The following is a 6,540-nucleotide window of genomic DNA, read 5'->3' as shown; positions in this document are numbered from 1 at the left end:
ACTGGGCTTGTGAGCAGGCTTCTTTGGCATGGCCTTCTTAGGCTTGCTTGTAGAGGCCTCAGCAGTGGTAGCAGCAGCAGCAGAGTCTTCATTGAATTTCCTCACTGCTTCTTTTGCCTGTTTGGCCAGTTTAGCTTGATGCTTGGCCATTCATCAGGATAATCCTCACCACGCTTGAGGCTGGTAGGATCAGCTTCTTGGCCTGGTGCTAATGGAGGTCGTGGGCATGGAGGGTGAAGAGCGAATTTCTTCATGTACTTAGGCGTGACATATCTGTACTCCCTCCATTCCCGTGTCCATCTCCTCTCTATCCTTTGTATGTGCACCTTGCGCTAATTTTTGTCCTCCTTTCCATGTGTGGCCTCGTCAGGAGTGCAATAATCCTTGTAAATGTCATCAGGGATTTCGAACGCTGTGTTGACTTCCAATTTCTTTCCTCCCTTCTGAGGTCTCTTGTCATCAGCCATTTTCTTCAGCCGAGGATTTTGGACAATAGAGTTCTCTGAGGAGGTGTGCAACTTTTCTTCGAGGAACGCTGCAAATGAGTTAAGTTGATGAGAACCTAGTGATTCAGCAGCGGACATGTGTACCTGTGAACAGAGTATAGTTGCGAGGAATTTTGGAGAGGTCATATGCGTTCTCAATAGTTTTTGTAAAAAGAATAAGTTTGAGGAATTTGACCAGATGAGTCTTGAGGAATTTCTCTAAGCGTTCTTTGACTTAGGTTCCAGAGTTGTGTAGATTGAAAATCCACACAATTGAGGAATCGTGAAGAAAAATGTTGCTTAGGGAAACAGATCAAGACTAGATGATATGAGAGGTGTTGAGCGTGTGAAGATTTGAAGAATAAACACCTTTTGATGATTTAGTAGAAAACATCAGAATCAACAAGGGCAGTAAAAGTAACTTTTAATTACCCTTGACGAAGAACACGGCGAACTGGGAAGTGTGGACTTGAAGCTCGTCGGTTCAGATCTTCCACGCCCTAACTTGGTAGAGGAAGACAGCTACGGCGGCGGCGGAGTGAAGAAATCCGCGGCCGACGCGAGTACGACGGCGACGAGGTTGAGGCAGTGAAGCTCTTCCTCACCGGCGACGATGGAAGTAGCGGCGGCGCTAGGGTTTGAGAAGCTCGAGCGAGGGAGTGAGGTCGAGCGGAGTAAAAACAAAGTGAGGAAGGGGGGCTATTTATAGCCGAACTGAAAAAACTGCTCGTCAGAGGAAATTGGACGAACGTGCCCCTGACCCTTCTCATTCGCGTGACATGTGTCACCCACGTACTGAGAGGTGGCGATCGTGTGAGATCGTGGGTGAATAATATAATGTATCATGGAATGTGGAACGGTTTGAGCGGCAAATGCTAAAAATTCAAATAAGATAAGTTTTAAAGTTCCGTTCGCAAATTCTTCAGCTGACAAGAACACAGTGAAGATTTCAAACGAGTTTCAAATAGAACACACATGAAGAATTTATGGATAGACTGGGTTGAGTTTAGCATAGAGGGGGAAGGATTCGATCACATTCACTTAGCAGAAAAAGCAACTTGAAGAAATAGCAATAAGTGAATGCTGTAGAGGACATAAACTCATATATATATATACATACATATATATATATACATACATACATATATATATATATATATATATATATATATATATATATATATATATATAGCCAACGAAGAACAACAGCGGAAAGAGTGAAGACATTTGTAAAGTTGAAGAAAATGAACAACTGAGGAATTTCAAAAATGAGGAAAAACTCAAATTGAGGATTTTCAAATTATGGTGGTGGCGTGACCCACCGTATAAGAATGATGATTTCAGACACCGTGTACAATTATCGTAGGGCTTTGAAAATCAAGTTCTTTGTTAATTTCTTCACACTTAGAGTGTTAGTCTTCATGGATTGAAGAAAAACGTTTCTTCGCGTTTTGCACATCTAAGTCATCAATTTTGCATAAGTGTTAGGATGTGTGTCCTTTTCAAAGGACATTCGAAGATTCTAGGATATTTAGCTCACACCTCAACTTGCTAAATCTCTTCTCATCCAAGGGCTTTGTGAAGATATCGGCTAGTTGTTCTTCAGTCCTTACATGCTCAATAGAGATGCCGTCCTTCCACACATGATCATGAAGAAAATGATGACGAATCTGAATGTGCTTTGTCTTCGAGTGCTGAACTGGGTTATGAGCAATCTTGATGGCACTCTCATTGTCACAGTAGAGAGGCACATTCTTCATGTTGACGCCATAGTCCTTGAGAGTTTGCTTCATCCACAGTAATTGAGCACAGCAAGAACCAGCAGCAATGTACTCAGCTTCAGTAGTAGACAGTGATACACAGTTCTGTTTCTTCGAGGACCAACATACCAAAGGTCGTCCAAGGAAATGGCATGTGCCTGATGTTGACTTGCGGTCCACATGATCACCAGCATAGTCAGAGTCTGAATATCCAATGAGATCAAAAGCCGAGCCCTTGGGATACCATAATCCAAGTGTTGGTGTGTGAGCTAGATATCGAAGAATATGCTCCACAGCCTTATGGTGTGATTCCTTCGGTGTACCTTGAAATCGGGCACACATGCAAACACTAAGCATAATATCTGGCCTAGATGCACATAAATACAATAAAAAACCAATCATGGAGCGGTATACCTTTTGATCGAAGTCAATACCATTTTCATCAGTGCATAGATGGCCATTGGTGGGCATAGGGATTTTGACGCCATTGCACTCTTGCATGCCAAATTTCCTCAGTACATCCTTGAGGTATTTCTCCTGAGATATGAATATGCCATTGTGCTGTTGACGAATTTGAAGACCTAAGAAGAATTTCAATTCTCCCATCATAGACATTTGATATTCTTCACTCATCATATAGGAAAATTCATCACTGTAACATTGGTCAGTACAGCCAAATATGATATCATCAACATATATTTGGCACACAAACAATTCACCATCATAAAATTTAGTGAAAAGAGTTGGGTCAAGTGAACCGGGTTTGAAGCCTTTCTTCATGAGGAATTCCTTCAAAGTATCATACCACGCCCGAGGGGCCTGCTTGAGGCCATAGAGGGCCTTATTGAGTCTGAAGACTTTGTCGGGATGCTTTGGATCTTCAAAACCTGGGGGTTGAGCAACATATACTTCTTCCTCAAGCTTACCATTGAGGAATGCACTTTTCACATACATTTGATATAAAGTGATATCATGATGGTTAGCATAAGCAAGTAATATGCGAATAGCCTCAAGTCTAGCAACAGGTGCAAAAGTTTTATCGAAATTAATTCCTTCAACCTGTGTGTAGCCTTGAGCTACAAGCCGTGCCTTATTCCTCACCACAAGGCCATTTTCATGTTGCTTGTTGCGGTAGATCCACTTTGTGCCAATGATATTGTGTTCGCGAGGATCTGGACATTTGACCAGTTCCCAGACGTTGTTGAGCTTGAACTGATGTAATTCCTCTTACATAGCTTGAATCCACTCAGGCTCCAGAAATTCTTCATCTACCTTAGTGGGCTCTGTCATAGAGACGAAAGCAAAGTGCCCACAAAAGTTAGACAGATGTGAAGCTTTTGAGCGTGTGAGAGGACCTGGAACGTTGATGTCGCTGATGATTTTCTCAATCTGCACTTCGTTTGCATCTCGAGGATGAGCGGGAGGATTTGGATCAGCATTTTCTTCAGCACCATTTTCTTCATGTGCATCAGCATGACGTTCTTCACGTTCTGGAATGATTTCTTCAACAGATTCTTCGGTAGGAATGACATCCTTAGTAGCCTTGAACTTGATAGTTTCCTTAGGTGACTGTTCATCTAACACAGAAGGTAGGTGCTCTCTTTGCGAGCCATTAGTTTCAACGAACCGCACATCTACTGTTTCAACAACCTTGTGGTGAACGTTGTTGAAGACTCTGTAGGTGTGCGAGTCCTTTCTGTAACCAAGCATAAAACCTTCATGTGCTTTCGGTGCAAATTTAGAATTGTGAGGAGGATCTGTAATCCAACATTTAGCACCGAAGACTTTGAAATAACTCACAATGGGTTTCTTGTCAGTGAGGAGTTCATATGCAGTCTTCTTGAAGAATCTGTGAAGATATACCCTGTTGATGATGTGGCACGCAGTATCAATTGCCTCAATCCAGAAACGACGAGGTGTCTTGTACTCATCAAGCATAGTGAGAGCCATCTCAACAAGAGTCCTGTTCTTGCGCTCCACGACGCCATTCTGCTGAGGAGTATAAGGAGCAGATAACTCATGAGTAATACCAAGTTCATCAAGACCAGAATTCTTGAACTCAGTTCCATTGTCACTTCTGATGTGCTTGATCTTCACACCAAAGTTGGTTGAAGCCCTCGAGGAAAATCATTTGAAAACTTCCTGCACTTCATGTTTGTAAGTGACAATATGCACCCATGTGTAACGAGAGTGTAACACCCCGCATGTAACTTGCCATATTTGTAACTCCGACTCTTGCCATTTCCGGCTATGTGTTATGTTTTTCCCTCCGTTGTCGGGTTTTGTCTTTCGTTTTGTATTTTGTCATGTCATGCATTTTCATATCATGTCATCATGCGCATTGCATTCGCATACGTGTTCGTCTCATGCATCCGAGCATTTTCCCCGTTGTTCGTTTTCCAATCCGGCGCTCCTATCTCCTCCGGTGCACCCCTCTTGTTTTCTTTCGTGTGCGTGTGTAAAACTTTCTCGGAATGGACCGAGGCTTGTCAAGTGGTCTTAATATACCACCCGGAGACTACCGGTCAAGTTTCGTTCCATTCGGAGGTCGTTTGGTACTCCAACGGTTAACCGGGCATCCGCAAAGTCCATTTGAGTGTCCAGCAAAAACCCCCTCCAAAACCAGCCCAAAACCCACCAAACTCTCTTCCATGCTCTAGGTCGTTCGATCACGATCGTGTGGGCGAAAACCGCACCTCATTTGGAGTCTCCTAGCTCCCTCTACCTATAAATATGTGGGCATCCCGAATTACAACCGCAGTCTAACCCTAGCCCTCGACCCACTCCGCCGCCGGAACTGCCCCGCCGCCGCCACGTGTCGCCGCCGGGTCCTCCCGCCGCCGCCGGCCCGCAGGCCCGTCTCCGGCCCCCTCGGCCCGCTCCACCGCGCCGCCTCCCCGCGCCCCGTCCGCCGCATCGGGCCCGCGCCGCCGCGGCCTCCCCGCCGGCCGGCCGCCGCCGCCGCCGCCGCGCCTCCGCCGGCGCCGCTCCGGCCCCTCCTCCGGCCGCTCCCCCGCCGGCAATCTCCCTCGCCTCCTTCCCCGTCGCCGGTCAGGAGCACGGCCTCGATCCGATCTGAACGTATGAGCCCGTTGACTTTTCTCGCCTCAAAATTTCTTCCAAGTCCCAGAATTTCATCAGCATGTGCTCCTGTTCGAGATGCGATAACTCTGTGCATGTAGCTCCGATTCGCGCGTGTAATATGTCAAATTGTTCGCCTCGTGATGCTCTTCATTTTGTTCAACTGCACCATGTTCATTAGAGGTCATCTTGATGCCCAAATCTTCGTTGGAAGAGGGCTAGTTGCTGTTATTCTCTGGTTCTTAGCAGAACTTGGAGATTTGTCATTTTTGCATCATTTATTCTGTGCATCTTTTGAGCATGAGCTCTACATGTGTTTTGAAGTATGCCATGCCATCTTTCCAGTGGTGTAGTCCATGTATTTTTTTGATCTCCGTGGTGACTAGCACAAGCATGCAAAGTAGGTCCCGTAATATTTCTGATTTCAGGGACTTGGTGATTTCTCTAAGTCTTTGTCTGCTGTAATTTTGTTGCCATGTAAACTTGATGCTAGAGAGAGATCCATGCATATTTTGGAGATGTTCAGTAAGGATGTTTTGTAGCTATAGTTGTAATTGGTCCATTACTGCAATTGTTTGGAATTTTAGAGTACCATAGCATGACTCAATCTTGCTCTACTTTTGCTATAAAATATTTCTGGCAGATTCTTAACATGATATGCATTTTTGCCAAGCTTATTGTAGTTGATCCATACATGCTATGCAATTTTTCTTGCCATGGATAGCTTCATAAACATGCCATCTTGCTTTAGGTATGCTTGGTTTTTCATGAATTGCTCTGTAGTAAGTGCATCAAGCTCACAAAGAGGCCTACATATTAATATTTCTGCCATGCTCTGTTTTCTGCTAAGTCTGAAACCTGATAACGAAACTTGCTATGTTTACATGCTTGCCATCATATCTTCTGGTCCTTTTTGGCTTATGGTCAGTAAGGGACTTTTGTCATGTGCATTTAGTATAACACTACCATGCCTTGTTTTGCTATGTTAAGTTCCTGTAGCATGTTGATTTTGTGCTCTGAAAATTGCTACCTGATGATGATTTCTGCCATGTCCAGTTTTTCACCAAGTCTGTGAACCAGTAATCTTTTGCACTTTTGTCATGCTTGTTTGAGCTTGATATGTTGTGAACTAGCCATAGCTCAGTGTTCATCTTTTGTCGAGCATCTCCTGTAGTTTACTGTCATGTGCTTTGTTGCTATGTTGGGGTGCTGTA

The sequence above is a fragment of the Aegilops tauschii genome, chromosome 2 (genome assembly GCF_002575655.3).
Source record: "Aegilops tauschii subsp. strangulata cultivar AL8/78 chromosome 2, Aet v6.0, whole genome shotgun sequence".
Classification (NCBI taxonomy): Eukaryota; Viridiplantae; Streptophyta; class Magnoliopsida; order Poales; family Poaceae; genus Aegilops; species Aegilops tauschii.
Note: the sequence above shows the minus strand (reverse complement) of the source record.